At 40.2% G+C, this 16,026-nt stretch overlaps 2 long non-coding RNA genes across 14 annotated transcripts in view; one reads left to right on the top strand and one right to left on the bottom strand.

The window, feature by feature from the left end:
• Positions 1-16,026, bottom strand: part of LOC144315662 (uncharacterized) — a 330,188-nt gene that overhangs the window by 42,631 nt on the left and 271,531 nt on the right. For 2 of the 8 annotated variants that reach the window (XR_013381394.1, XR_013381393.1), the window contains exon 4: positions 10,032-10,167. The exons of the other annotated variants lie outside the window; for them this stretch is intronic. This is a non-coding gene — a long non-coding RNA (uncharacterized LOC144315662). The remainder of the gene's footprint in view (positions 1-10,031; positions 10,168-16,026) is intronic. 8 annotated transcript variants of the gene reach the window in all.
• The window catches only part of LOC144315664 (uncharacterized), a 39,443-nt gene continuing 29,849 nt past the window's right edge, over positions 6,433-16,026 (top strand). For 4 of the 6 annotated variants that reach the window (XR_013381397.1, XR_013381400.1, XR_013381398.1 and 1 more), the window contains exons 1-3: positions 6,433-6,617; positions 7,200-7,331; positions 13,239-13,361. This is a non-coding gene — a long non-coding RNA (uncharacterized LOC144315664). Of the gene's footprint in view, positions 6,618-7,199; positions 7,332-10,419; positions 10,770-13,238; positions 13,362-14,296; positions 14,614-16,026 lie in introns of those variants that run through there. The other 2 variants (XR_013381399.1, XR_013381401.1) reach the window with 2 other exon arrangements.

Genomic DNA, 16,026 nt, shown 5'->3' with positions numbered 1-16,026 from the left:
ATTTAATACTGCCAAACAGTCTATGAAGATATATAAGCAAAGAAACTGATTTTAATGTCTTAGCTGCAATAATTAACTACAGGTGTCCCAAACAATGCAATGTTTCTTTCTTATCACATATTTTCCCGAAAAATCTATTGTTCTTGTCACCAATTGTATTTTTTCCCTTTAGCCTATTAAACCATATTTTTCCCCCTATATTGCTGTTCTTCCCATTGAAGAGAATAATATCCTCAAATCCCCTCTGCTTAGATATTTAATCTTTCTTTGGTGCCCTGATGAAAATATGTCCACAGCTTATTATAAGAATCAGAGTTACTCTTGCCTTTGATGGGTTTATCTGACTGATCACCACATTACACTCTACAGGACAATAAACTTCCCCAATGAGATACATTCCTAGAAAGAAAAACATCCATATTGCTGGGGCCTGGGAAATGCACTGTGTGATTTCATCTCAATATGTCAATAGGGTCAATTTGCTTTCATCAGATTTTGTAGGAGGTAGCATATCTTTTATCTTCAGTGACTGGTTCTTACTGGGGTGGCGAGAGGTGGGGAGAGAGATTGTTCTTTCCTTTAGACAAGTCACAAAAAAAATTAAAGGGTGTATTTCTGTCTTGCTCATTGCAAGTCCGTGTAAGCGAGGGGTATCATCATCACTGATAGGAAATGGCTTTTGAAACATAAGATTGGATTCATAGAACCAAATGATCCCTGCAAGCTATGATCACTCAAAGTAAATTCCCCCAAATGTGATTCTGAAGCATAGGGTGAGGTGCTAATGGCTGTCTATTGGAATATTGGTTTGACAAAATGCACCTAGAAAAGATATTGACAAGCTCTTCAGTGTTCTAGCAGGAAAGAGATTCTTGAAATCAAGCCCATTGCTCCTCTGCCTGCCTTCTGCTAGGAAACCAAGGAAAGGATTGAACAAATTCATCACCCCTTAACAAAGCAATAAGTGAAAACTGATGAGTCCCTATGCTTGATGGAAACATGGTATCCTGTTTATAGTGAATAACAGCTCTTTACACTCTACACTGATCAGAGAACACCTAGGGAATAGTGTTCTATTTGGGGCACAATCTTTTCCAGAGGACAATGAGAAATACCCAAAGGAGGGGAAACATGGTGTGAAGAATGAAAGGGAGAATAGAATAGGAAAGCTGAGCCCAGTAATGGAAGACTGGAGAGTGGCATGACAGGAACACTGTGGTTGCCTTCAAATATATAAGGGGTGTCACGGTGTGGGTGGCACTACATAAAGGAGCAGAGGACAAACTAGGACACATGAGTGGGAGTCACAGGGAATCTAATTTAAGGTCCAAATCAGGAACAATATTCTTCTGGTGGAATTAGCTATTTCAGGCAGTGGTGGACTCTCTTTATTGGAAGTACTCAAGCAAACCCTGGGTAAGATGTTGAAAAAGCAATGAAAGTTGGATAAATGCCAGCTTGATAAAAGAGAAGAGATGTGATATGAGAGAGATAGAACACAGACTGAGAACTAAGAGCCCCCTGCTCCAAATCCAACTCTGAAAGTATACAGTCAGGACAGAAATCTAGATTTAGCCCAGGTTTACTGTGCGACTGTGGCTAAATTACAAGCCAGAGAACATACTAGCTATAGCAGACTCCTAGAGGAATTAAGGAGGAGATTTGAAGTCTACAGATGACCTTTCATAATTCTGCCTTGTTTGTAAGAATGCATTTTTAACCCATAAGGGTATGTTATAGGTACACAAGTAACTAATGAAGATGTGTGCATATTGCCTCCATGATATAAATGCTTACATGGCTATGATGTGTACATTCTGTGTAATTGTGGAAGGAAAAAAAGAAAAAAAGAATTAGAAAAGTATCAGCTAAGCCATTCTCAATTTTTTAAACTGTAAATCAGGCCTACTTATTATAACAATTAATAACATCAGAATGAAAGAAAATATTTTCCTTTAAGGCATAATATACGTAAATTTATACAGGCATTGCCAATTGTTATGCTAAAGTAGGAACATACTTTTAAATTACTTAAGCAGCTTTAGTCCACTCCTCTTCTCTGAATCTTTATAGTCTCATATGTGAAAGGAGGGACCACATGTTGTCATTTCTGAGGTTCTTTATTTTTTGGTTTTCAACAATAGAACCCATGATCATGAATATGTACACCCAGTATACATGTGTGTCAGTGCATCAGCTATTATATGAAATGCAATGCCATAGACCATTTCATTGTACTGGTTTTGTCAGTGTGCACCACTGTTTTTTCATCCCTGGGACCCTAGAAGATGAAAGTGTTGAAGAACCTTGGTAAATGCCTTGATCCACTAAGGAGATTCACAACTTAAGCTTGATATTTCTTGAGTTTTAACCATGCTGAGATAAGCTCAATATCTCTATTTCTGCATTACAGTTGTAAAGAAAACAATGTAAATCTTCCCAAATGGCTTATTTACATGCCTTTGAGATACAAAGTCATAGAATATTAAAGTGGCAGGGGGGCTTAGAGGCCACCTAATCCTAACCCACTCATTTGACAATGAGGACTGTTGAGATGCAGAAATATTAAATGACTTAACTAAGGACACAGTTACTTTGGGCCAAGGCTAAAGGTAGTTTTCAGGGCTTCTAATTCCTCATCAAATTTTATTCTTTCATTTAAATATGTCACTTGCCCATTCATATTAATTGGTTTTATGGCTTTTACATTTCCATTAAAGTTGTTGACATTTAGTTATTGAATCACATGTTAAGTAGAAATAATTTCAGAAACTATCTTGCTTATTAGTTTTGCCCAACATATTTTCTGCTCATCTCCATATCAGTGGACAGGAAGAGCCCAGGACCTGAACTTTCTGTGCCTTCAAAGAAAACATCTCAAAGCTGAGGTATAGAAGTTGTAGGCCTATACTCAAGAGGCGTGAGCAAATCAGCCAGGACATTAATGTAATATGAACTGATGGCAGAGGCCACTCCAGGAGCAAACAGCAGTCTAGGTGGGAGAGTCTGTGGTCCATGATGGGAAGAAGGAGTAGGCTATTTTGGCTAGAAAATGAAACGTATATACACAATTCCCAAACATCTGATTGTTGTGCGATGAGGACTTGTTTGTCCAGCACCCATCCAATCATTTGGAAAGTTATGCTAAAATCAGAATTGCTTCTCTGAGTAAGAGTCATATTCCATCCAAGTAAGAATTCTGACAGAGCACTGAGAGAAAATTTGGAGAAAATCCAGATGGTTCCCTTAGATTGCCAAAATCAAAGGATTTATAATTTGAAACGAATATCTCTTCAAAGCCTTGAATGATCCAAATTTGATTTCTGATATTGTTATTAATTTTCAAGAAGCTGGAAGTTTGGTTTTTCTGAGTGAAACTAGTCAAGTGTGATAATCAAAACAATTATTAATGTGTAGAAAAAATTGAAATTGAGCAGATGGTTTGCCCACATGTAGGTACAGTGTTTGATGTACATCATTTCAAGGAGATGCTGTGCTCCTTGGCTGGAATTGACCTGGGGTGGTTGGGAAATGATGTGGGGCTTGGATCAATATAGACACAAATCAGTTCTTCAGAATTTCCAACAACTTATGACCCTCCATCTGGATTGGGAATATACAGAATGATTGTGGAAACAGAACAGTTCTCTATCTGGCCTGACCTGCTGACCTTCTAGAAGTTCTCCCATAACTAACTCTACTCTCACAGGTAAAGGAGAGGAAGGACAATAAATAAAACCATGTTTCTAAGTAGACCCCTGACTGATACGAACCCCTCCCCTGTGTGGCTAAAACTGTAATACTGCTAGAGTCAGAGAGAATCCCCTGAAATGAATTCTTGCAATTTATTGTATGTCTCCAGCTGAATCTCTCCAGATATGCCACTCCCCAGCTTGGGGAATGAAGCTTCCTTGTTAATGTGGCCAGAGTATGGTACAGTTGCCTCTAGTCACTCATCAATCCAAATTATTTGATGTGGTTTTAATTAGCCCAAACAAGAGACTCAGTAGTTATTATAACTCAACTATAGAAAGAGGAAAAATCAACTCTTTGTTTACTTCTGGTGCCCTGGACACATGAAGACACACCAAAATAACTGCTATTTATTTTACAAGATGGAAAAAATATTGACTGCCCTCTGGTCATAGAAGGCATTTTCTTTTGGGATTACAAGTGCAGAGATGAATTAGGTACACTTAGGATCAATATCTGTTTCTCTTCTTGGCTCAAGATGGGATTTGTCAAAATTCGAGAGCAGCTTCTATTGAGTGTCAGCTACAAATCCTTCCACTACTGAGTCATACACCTATTCAGGTTGAAATATAAAAGGCAAAGGCCTTTTTTGGCTACAATATCTGGGGTCAGGATACTGAATCGCCTTTCTGCCTTTTCCTTTAATGAGCTTTAGTTTGATGAAGTGACCTAACCAGCACAGAAAGCAAGGGAGTAAAGGGTTTGCTAGCAAAGGACAGTGACTCCTGGGGATGGAGGGAGATGAGGCAGGAGCACTCACTATGACCTAACAGGGAGTGAAAGAGGGAAGCAAGTGGGCAGAAGAAACTGTGGAGAAATTACTCTGGCCAAAGATGTGGTAGGATAGATGAGGAACAGTGGAAAGCAGAATACAGGAGAGAAATTTGCATTAGTGCTGTCTAATTTTTAGGACTGAAACAATTCATCAATGCAATGCTCAACATATTTACTGTCCATAGGGACTTCAAGCCTTGGAAGATGTCTCTGTGCTTGGGGATAGTTTAGGCAATAAGGTCACTTGGCATACCATGGGCTTAGACAGTGAGAAGCAGAGAAAGAATTCTTAAAAGTATCTCAGGCACTGAATGGAAAAAAATCAGAGAGGGAAACAAACCATGAGACACTCTTAACTCAGAAACAAACTAAGGGTTGCTGAAGGGGATATGGGTGGTCAGATGGGGTAACTGGGTGATGGGCATTAAAGAGGGCACGTGATAGCATGAGCACTGGGTGTTAAATGCAATTGATGAGTTATTGAAAACTACATCTGAAACTAATGATGTCCTATATGCTGGCTAATTGAATTTAAGTTTTAAAAAAGTATCTGATACATTCCTATAGCAGGCTTTTGGAGATTTTTATTTCAGAGACTAGAAGATAGATGGACATCAGCTAATCAAAAAAGCACAGGTACAGAAAAGACAGCTTAGATTCACTGTGTAGAATCACATTCTGCACATCAAGAATGTACCAGAAGTAAATAAGTGTTTCATGTGGAATCAGGAAACAGAAAGAAGAAAGAAAAGATGAGGTCTCTGACGTAAAGAAGCAAGTCTTTGATTGGGGAGGCAACGCCTGTCACAAGGCTGTACAGAATAAGGCATAACAAAAGCCATGGATTGATAGGCAATAATCACTGATCACTAAGCAGAGTTGCCACAAGTGCTGAGAAAATCAGACAAAGAAGACAGCTATGTAATGTGGGGTAAGAAGACCTCTTTGAAGAGATGAATTGTAAGCTAGACCTTGGATAGAAACTGAATCTAATTCCAGTGTTTTCTTATGTTGTGTGGCCACCCCTAGTGAAAATCAGTGGTTGTTGCAATGGTGCAAAGTGATATCTGAGGAGGTCTTGACATATAAAGTATTGTTAGCTCCTATGGCAGTTGATCTCAGACTGCTGTCCTTTTGAAAATCTTATGATGATTTTTTTATTTTCTTTTTTCTCTTTTTCTCAGACTGTTGCCTGCCATTTTCAGATTCTGTCATTTTTTGCCTGTGTTCTTCTAATTTGCTCTGGACTAGGAAAGCGTTGTGAGACTCTGCTAAATTCATTCATTCAACCCTGAATTTAGGGATTAAAGATGAAAAAATCCATCAGAAATCCAGAAGTCCCCATAAAACCAGACATCTGTTTCATTTAAGTCTTGATGTGTGGCTAGTTTTTAAAATATTTTCTCCTGCGTAACACCAAAGGCTTTAGATCCATTGTTGCCCTATCTTTTAAAATAATAAAATTGCTCATAATAAAAATCAAAGCTAAGCTTCCACAGAAATGTGAGGGTGAAATATTGGGGATCTATTCCTCTATTGCATCAATTACCCACTAATTTAATAATCTAGCCTAGCCTTTCTTCAAAAACAGTTCTCAGACCTCAAATCCTTACTTAAGGGTAGATGAATGGCATCAATTAAATATGTTGTTACTCAGATAATCTGCATGTTAACAGAGATGTCTGAAGTTATCAAACAGAAGTTCTAATGGGGAGTCTAAGGTTTTTGAAATTGGTGAGTTTTGAGAGTGAAGAACTAGAGAGTTCCTGTTACACTTCATCAGGTATGTGGCCTCCCACCTTCTTTCTGCCACACTAACAACCAAGCAAAGGGACTAAATCATTGTCATGCATGTCACAATGGGGCTGCTTAGTGATACACAGGACTGTTGGGTGCCCAAGGAGGATCTGCTCTTTTACTTCTACTGGACTCAGCTTCCCCAGATGCACATCATGATAATACCCGCTCTTGTGTCAAGAGTGTGACCTAGAAATAATTCATTTATTTTCAGAACAGGATTTAAGATCCTTCAGAGAAGAATACGGTCTGAGTTTAACGTAGCTGCTTGGCCTTCCGGCTGCCTCTTCTTGGTATTACACAGTGAAATTGACTAGGACATTTCCAACTGAGAAAGACGTGTCTTTGGGTTAGATTTAACCATACAGGAGAATTAATATAAAGCGGTAATGGTTCACAGGCCAGCTCACTCCTCCTTGAAATTTCAGCGACTGGAAAAATTAGTCTCCTGTTTCCTTTCTGTTCCCTTTTTTTAATTATAACTTACTGAGGCACTCGCTAATACCCTTTAATCTCTTTTAATAACTACCGTATCCTCGGTTTCTCTAAGCATCCTTCTCAAGGCATCCACAAATCCAAGAATGCTCTTAAGATTGACTGACTGACTGATCTCTCAGCTCTGTTGATTTACTGACTCGAGGTTTATTCCTTCAGCCTTGGCTATACAGGGATAAAAGGAAGAATGAGGATATGAACTCTTTCTAGAACCAGGAAAGGGCTTACCCTGAGGAATTTTGGGAAGAAGACCCCCTTCCCACACTTCCTTAATGTTTTTTTTTCTCTCTCAGAGCTCTCATAAACACCCCACTTAGCATCTCCCCTGAGCCTCACTCTTTTCTTGGGTGAGGGGATTAATAAATTCTCTTTCTCTTAAGGCTTGTACATATTCAAAGAAGACCAAGTTATAAAGGAAAACACATCTCTGCTGGAGGAAACATAGGCACCATGTCAGGCCCACAGAGGATAGATTTATGGCAACTAGCCCAGCTATGTGCTCACAAGTCATGGTAAGTAAAAAACCACCAAGTCCTTCTTCTTGTAACAAATGGACACATTTTGAGTAAATAATATTGAGCTTAAAAATGAGCCCTTAAATGCAGAAATCATGGAACCTGGCATCAAGCTGCCATCACCACCCTTCTCTACAAAGGGAACAAATGTAATGGGAGGGCATAACAAGGCAGAGCAAAGCAATGATGCCAGCAATCAAGTATTTATTGACACATCTACTCTGGTTGGTCCAGTAGGGGATAAAATATGACCCACAAGACAGGACTTCCATGTGTGACATAAGAGGAGAATGACAGGCAGTGTGTAATCAAAGCTATAGTTTAGGAACTAAGTACTCAAGAAGGTCAATGAAGGAAGATTAACAAGGATCTATGCATTCAAGGAATGTTTCCCGAGACTTGAAGGGTGCTTAATGTTCTTGATGTTTAGAAACAAGTGAGAAAATGAGCTTTAAAAAAAAAGATATCTGTGTAAATATGGAATGGGTACATAGGAGGAGGACACCAGCCTATTAAAGCAGACTGGGTTAGAGACACTTGAAAGGTACAGAATATGGATCCTCTAAAAAGATATTTTAGATGTAAAAGCCAAATGGCTGATTTGATTATTAGGAGAAGAAAGTGTGAAGTCATGCACATGTATGACACATATTTGCTTCACCAAAAGAGACTTATTTTTCATAAGCTAACGCAGTCAAGTTCTGCCCAAGAGAGCCTGGAATGTACGTAGGGTATACTTTTGGTACCCACTATCAATACTATACACAGAAATCCCACATTTCCCAAGCCTCCCTCCCTGGCAGTTCAAAGACCCTCACTGGACTGTACTTCTAGAGCAGCATTATCCAATGGAAATAGAAAGAAGCTACAAATGCAAACCACATATGTGATTTTAAATTCTAGTAGTCACATTTTGATTTTTTAAAAAGATTTTATTTATTTATTTGAGAGAGAGAGAGAGAGAATGCACACATGACTGGGGGATAGGAAAGGGGGAGGGCTGGATAAAGGGAGAGGGGAGAGCATACTGCCCCCTGAGGAGTGAGTTGGATGAGGAGCTTGATCCCAGGACCCAGGATCATGACCTGAGCCAATGGAAGACGTTTAACTGAGTGAGCCACCTGGTGCCCCTGTTAGTCCCACTTTAAAAAGTAATAAGAAACAGGTTAAATTAATTTTAATATGTTGTATTTAAACCAATGTATCCAAAAAATTTCAACATGCACTCAATGTACAGCAGTTATTAATGAAAAAAGCAGTTATTAATGAGATATTCTGTACTCATTTTTCATAATACATTTTCAAAATTCAGTTCAATCTAGTTATATTTTAAGTGCTCAACAGCCACACATGGCTAACAGCTACCATATTGGAAGCTCAGCCATAGACCTGGCTATTTCAGCCTCTCAGGTCACAGATCCCTTCAAAGCCTAGTTCAAAAAACGAATTCATCCTGAGACACTGCTAAATATAGCCATCATTTGCTTGATCAGCCCTCCTAAATAATATTTTCTTAGAGTGGGAATTTTCACATTCCAGGGCAGCTTATTGAAACAGACCATGTGGGCAGGGAAAATATGTTTGGCATTCAAACCAGACTGAGTAGATGGAGGCCTGCATATGAAATTCCCATTAAATTCTGGAAGCCTCCCATTCCCTCCAGTACTTGCAACAGGTTCCTTCCCATGTGTGGTTTTGCAGAGGTTGGTGGGAAGTTGGTCTGGGTGGCTCTCTACTCAAAGGATTCTCCTAGAACTGCTGGGTCTGCTACTAGCTCCAAAATGACCCTAAAGCACTCAGGAGGCCTAGTGTCACATAAACCTGTTCATTTCTTCCCTTTCTCTGAACAGCTGGTCAGTGCTACCCTCTGGCCACCTTACTTGACCTGTGACTGATCTTTATACTTTGTAAACTAGTCATGGAAATCTCCATGGGCTCTGGAGCCCAAGTCTGAAAAGCAATAATTTTTGTATAAGGTCAGGGAAAGAGAATTCCACTGCTCTAAAGCAGGTGCTAATAATGTTACCTTGGACTACATTAGAGAAAGAAAGATGGCTTGACTATAGGAATGGACACTAACTGGACAGACAACTCCATGAGGATCATGGCTGAGGTTCTGGATGTAATGCTTTAAAAGGAATTTGAAAAACATGAGAGTGTTGCAGAGAAGACACATTGGCCAGAAGGCAGAAATCTTTAAAGTAGACTTTATAAATATAACTGTGCTGGCTTGAATTTCAGCTCCTGCTGGGCCACTCACAAGGTGGCTGACCTTGGGCAAATTGCTTGACTTTCCAAGTCTTGGTTCTTCAAGGTAACCAGGGTTATAAAAGCAAGCTCAGAGGATTGTTATGCAGATACACTTCACTGGGTGCCTGCCACAGAGTGTTTTCAATAAAACATGGCTATTCAATAAAAATATATAGATGATTGATATATTGTTAGCTAGCTAGTTTAGATAGATAGATAGAAACAGAGAGAGAGAAAGAGAGAGATAGAGAGATAAACCCAGCAGAAAAGAAAGGCGCAGAGGACCAGGGACACAGAATCAGGACACAGATACACAGGGCACTCACTTGCACACATAGACACACATGCTTATATATGCGTACACATGTACATATAAGCCTTGTGTATGCACATACACCCCCGTCACAAGTATGCCCACCTATACACATACACACATGTATGTACAACCTTTCTTTGACACACTGAATCTCAGAAAGTTATCCTCAATCTCCAGGCCCTGCACATGGTTTTCTGCTCCAAAACATCTTCTTGCCTTATGACTTCATAGAGTACTGTGGCCTCCTATATGCTCTGCCTTATAGCTCTGAAAGAGGAAAAATAAAATTGTTACCTTTTTGGGAAAGGAAGCCTTTGCCATCTCTCTACTCAATGTGGCCGTCATTTGACTCTCTGACCACCTGATCTCATAGGAATGGATTATGCCCTTGGTTATAAAACAGCATGTCCCCTCTCCAGAGAGCATCCAGAAGTACTTAGTAGAGACAGTAAATTATTGGTTGTGAGGCCCCGATGCCTTGGAGTAACCAAATTCTCCTTCTTCATTCACTCACTTCAGATACTACATGAACCATGTGTAATTAATGCCACGACTACATTCATTGCCATATTTTTATTACCACAAAACATAGAGGGGATGAAGGCGCTGTATTGAAATAGCATAGCCAGAGGCAAGGCAATTCGGTAGAATATGTGTAAGAAGAACCAAAAGAGGCAATCTAACAAGAAATTACTTGACCTCCTGCGTGTTGGTTGCTATGAAGTCCACAAGAGAAAGGCATGGCCCTGACCTCTAGGTGGTGAGGTGTCCAATTAATGCAAGTGAAAAAGCACTACGAATAACACAGTGCTGCTCCTACAAAGCCGAACTGATCCATGCTAAGTGTTTACAAAGTATCTGGCTGTTTGGTGAGTATTTTGACACATTACCGAATTGAATCCTCATAACAAGATCAGTTAAATATTATTCCCCATTTATAGCTGAAAAAACTGAGAATTAGAGGATTAACTCACTTGCTCCAGGTCACATAAATCTATTCAAAGATACCAATACCCTAAAATAGCAATGGAGTCAAAATTCCAACAGAGTATTTGAGAGTGTGCTTTTAACTGAGTATTTGAAATTTATTCAGAATAACCAGATAATAGAGCAACAATTCTGTTGTTCCTCAGTATTTTCCTAATGCCTTATACAGTGTTTTCATGAAACACGTGTAGTTCAACATTGAAAGACAGTGTGCAGAGCATGGGGATAGGGAGATGAGGTATAAAAAAAAGAAACAAAAAGAAACTACTTCTCCTCAAGGCAGCAACATCAACTGTGGGTCTGTGGCATTCCCTCAATAAATACCAAATAGGAAGTGATATGTGCAATAATGGGATTGCCATTCTCCATAGTAACAGGAATAGCATTATGGAATCCACAAAAGAGAGAGGGTTTGGGAATCAGTAGATTCCATATCATCACTCTTCTGTTGCCTGTTGGGAGGCTCTAAGCTTAATCTTAACTGTGAATCAGTCTCTCTCTCTCTCTCTCTTTTTCTCATGACCAGCTTATGGTGTACTATAGCAGCCCAGTGCTGTCCCCTTTCCAGTGAGCATCAGTCCCCTAGGAATCCTGGGTTAGGATGAATTCAAATACAGTCTTAAAATACCAGACTGCTCATTCTGACCTACCCTCATGGGGCTCTGTTCTTCCTCTCTGTAATTGGCTTTTGTTACGCAATACAAACCAACCACAGTTACGTCTGTACATGTCTGACCCGCAGGTGGTATGGCCAAGTGACCCCAAAAAAGCATTGACATTTAGAAAGGCCTCATTTAAAAATAAAATAAAATAAAATAAAAATAAAAATTAAAAAAAAAAAAAAAAAGAAAGGCCTCATTTGCTTAGAACACATAGAAACCCTCCAGGGTTAGGAAGTGTTGTCCAAACCTGCTTGCTATCCTACTCAAGTGCCAGAGTCACATTCTGAGGAGTCACTTTTGTCATCCCAAGAAGGATAGAAATTTCTTGCATGACTGAATTGTGAGTTGACCATTTCCTCTTCCTCCTATTTATTTTGTATCCAAATGCATAAGATAGTAAAAGGATTCAGGTTACTTTCTCCCCATCAAATACATGCAAGATAAAAATGAGAACTAGATGATGGAGATAATAATTGATTGATTGATTGATGAAAAATAACCTAGACCATGGGTAGTCACTTTCTTGAATTTAAAAATATATATATACCTCCATAAAATTATTGAGAAACAATCATTATTATCAATACTAATAAAAATAATGAGGTTATCACTTTATTTCTCTGTGGCTGCTTCCTAGATAAACTATTAGCATTTTTAATGTAAAATCATAAATATTCTTATGTAATTACTCTAGCCTGAGAATTACTGTTGCACCTGTTCCAGCTCTTCATCTGGAAGGAAGCATGCCAGACAAAGACCTGGAGAGCAGCTAGGGCTGCATGGAGCCTCTGAACAGAGCTCAGAGAGGAGCACTGAACACAATAGAGAGCCACAGAACTTGACTTGCTCAGGGCAGAAGAGCTAGAGATTTGGGGTGGATTTAAAATTGAAATTCTAATTGAGTTTAGAGGAATGGGTTTGGAGAACACCAACTGCAATGAGCCAAACACTGGTTTAATTTTGTTCATAAAAAGTTACTCCAGATATTATTCCACAAACAAGAGTCACTTGAGAATCTGTTAAAAATATAAGTTCCCAGTTCTCTTCTGTTACCTCCTGAAACATGAGCTCTAGAGAAGGAGGCTGGGAATCCATATTTTTTAATAAATTCCCCAGGTAAGCCCAATATGCAGTCAGGTTTAGGAGCCAGTCATTTTAACACCCTCAGCAAACTTAGTCCATAGTGTCACTGCTCTGGGTACAGGCATATGAGAGCCTAACGCAAAATATTCCATCTTTGGACCACTCTGCTTTGTCAGAGTGATCTATCACATAATGAATCAAAACATCTCTTTCCACAATGCCCATCGCTGGGACCTGCTTCTGTCCCTTGGGACCTCATAGAACAAGCTGAAACCTTTTTCTTAATAATTAGTGATCTCATCCATAAAAGAGCCAGAATGTCTTCTGATCCTGTGACCAGCCCCATGCATCCCTGCCAGGCCTCTGCAGCCTCTGCCAGGGCCACGGCTTTGGGAGAACTGAGAATGTCATTTTGGAATTCTTTTGAAGTGCCAGAGGAGCTGTAGCTGTTACTTTAATTCTGCATCCATGTAAAATATAACAATTCCTCAACCTGGAGGTTGAGCTACGATCTACTAATTTGGCCTGCTTCATCTCTGTTTCTTGTTTGTACTGCTGTTTTTCCTCCTTTCATTCCACAACCTTCAAGATTTTTTTTCCCCATAGCTTCCTGGTAGCATGACTATACAGATTGGCACATCAGTAAAGGAGCCAGAAGAGACACTGTTCTTGCAGATTCCTCCTTCTGTGTTACGTGGAAGGGCCCATAGGACCCAATGCCTCTCCTCTGTGAGTAACTACCCTGGGCTTTCTCTCTCCAAGGTGAAGCAAAACCATGAAGCAGGAAACATGGGCAGTCTGTTTTCCCCCAATCCCACTTTTAGCCTTTGGTACAAACTATGTTTAACTAGCACATGAAAAAAAAAATAGTATTCCATATTGTTTGGTCAAGTATATCAAAGATGTTTGATTTGAGATAATCAGCGCAAGAGCATGAAAAAAATCAGTTGTTATGTTACACTGAAATGATCTTTCATGATGCTACGTCCCTTAGGGACATTGACAGGGTGAGCATCACTTATCCCCAAACCATCAAACCCCACACAGCCATATCCAAAGCATGCAGCCATATCCAAAGCATTGCTTTATCATGGTGTTCCAAACTCCGTGCAACTCCTCAAGTGCATGAAAGCCAAACTAAAATTACTTCAAACCATTGGCATTTATTTGTGCCACGATGCTCCTTAAGCGTTTCATTGAACATATATCTTTTGGGTCATATGTACCCATACTGCATATCCATCTTTGCTATGATGATAGCAAATAACTTAAATGGATGATTACATGGCTAAAATATTTTCAGAGAATATGGATAATTTGACACATCTCAGGATTTACACTCATACCTCTAACAGCTATACAAGCTGCTTCTACTTATAACCCAGCTTTGCCCCTCTATAACTTGATCTTTGCCCCCATGGGGAATGTGCACTAATTACCCTGAGTGCAAAGGTCTTCTGGATGCTTCTGCCCAAGGTGGCTGCCCCTCACCTGCTATAGGCCTGGAGAGTAGTTTTCTGATCTTCCCATTGTGCCTTTCTAATAATTTCTTGTGGATCTCCAAATCACCAGCCAGCTTTGCCTGTCTGGAGGGCTCTGGTCTCAGGGCACCTGCCTGTTCCCCACTCATCTCATTCTGACCTGGGCCCTAACTTATTCTGCAGGAAGCAGTCAGTGAAGGAGAGAGTACACGTGTGTGCAGTTGAGGTCCTGGATTATGCTGTAAGGAGAACACTCAGATACACTTGGGTTCACATCTTGTCTCTGAAAAATACTGGCTGTGTGGTCCATAGAACAATGGGCTCCACAGTATCAACCTCACTGGGTGGTTGTGGAAATTAAATGGGCCAATATACTTAAGATGAATGGCAATTGGGAACCTAATAAATATTAATTCCTCCCTCTCTCTCTTTTCCTTACCCTTCATGTGCATGCGACTTGAGGAATGAGAGCTTGTCTCTTCCTAATGTAACTAAATGATCAGCCCTTGCATTTGTACTATACTTTATAAAATACAAAATACATTCACAAGCTTTCACTCTCACAGTTATTCTGGAGTGGGCAGATCAGATGTCCTTATTCTCATCTTTCAGGTAAGGAAATGGAAACTAATAGGGTTAAATGATTTGCCCAAGGTCCCATACCAACTTCTGAGTATAGACAATACATCTTCTCTAAAGATTGTTAAACAATCTGACTATCTGCTGGTGGAGTCACCACTAGTCATTCCATGCTCCCATCAGGCCTTACATTCCTTAGTAAACAAACTCTTCCATTCTAGATTAGCTCCTTTGAGGGCTTGCACACAGCAATCTGACAAATGAATTTACATGAAGGTGCCAGGGGCTGATAATGGTTTAATACCTTAACATTCCACTATTGACATTTTAACAAGGAGAGGCTCTGGACAATGGCTTAATGCAGAAGAGCAAATAGATTCCATCCTGAATGCCAGTTCTGATCAATTAGTAGTGGCTGCCCAACATTGCTTTGAGAAGGACCCTGAGGCTTTGTCTGGGCTCAGAGGAAAGCCTGTCATGACCCATCATCAATGTGTGCCGTAGGTGTGGAAGGGGCAGGTGAGGCAGACTTGCCACTCAGCTTCTCACCCTCCAGCTCTGATCTCAGATCTACCAGAGACCACTGGGGGAGCATCCTCATTCTCCACCATCCCCACTCTGACTAATTTCTTCAAGTTGAGCTGGAGGTGACAAAATGGCCTTGGACAGGTTCCCTGCCTGAGTCCTGTCACCTCCTGAGTCTAGTTTTCCTCATGATGCATACTAAATGAGATACTAGATGTAAAACCACTTTGAAAATTATGAAACATTATATAGCCATGAGGTACAATGGTAATGGAGCCAAGCACTACCACCAGGCAGAAGGGTGGGGAAACTTTAACTATTTTCAGATGGCTCTCTGTGGTAGGGAATAGCTTATTTTGCCTTCACTTTATACCTGAATGAGGAGGAGGGCTTGTTTTTCAGGTACTTTCCCTGTCCCCTCTCCCTTCCTCTCTACCATCCAGGAGATGAACTGAAGAAGCTGCACCAGCAGCATTTCCTCCTCCCTCCCAAGCTGGGTATTGGCATCATTATCTGAATATCAGCAATAAAAGATAAGAGTGGCAGATACCGATGTTTCATTACCTTTGGTGCCTCTGGGGATTGCTGCCCGGATATTTGGATTCACATGGCTTTCTCTCTCTGAGACTGACTTTGAAAAAAAGTGAATTTGCCTCAATAGGTTAACCAGTACAGATCTGGGGGACAGAGCCCCTCTAGCCTATGTACTGCTCTGGATCCCATCCCAGGCCCATGTCTGATGTCACCTGGTTCTGTCCACAGGAATGCCACAGTCACTCCATTGCTTGGGCCACTAAGAATAAGCTTAG

Source organism: Canis aureus, chromosome 6 (genome assembly GCF_053574225.1).
Source record: "Canis aureus isolate CA01 chromosome 6, VMU_Caureus_v.1.0, whole genome shotgun sequence".
In the NCBI taxonomy this organism is placed as follows: domain Eukaryota; kingdom Metazoa; phylum Chordata; class Mammalia; order Carnivora; family Canidae; genus Canis; species Canis aureus.
Note: the sequence above shows the minus strand (reverse complement) of the source record. Positions and strands in the feature narration are given on the sequence as shown.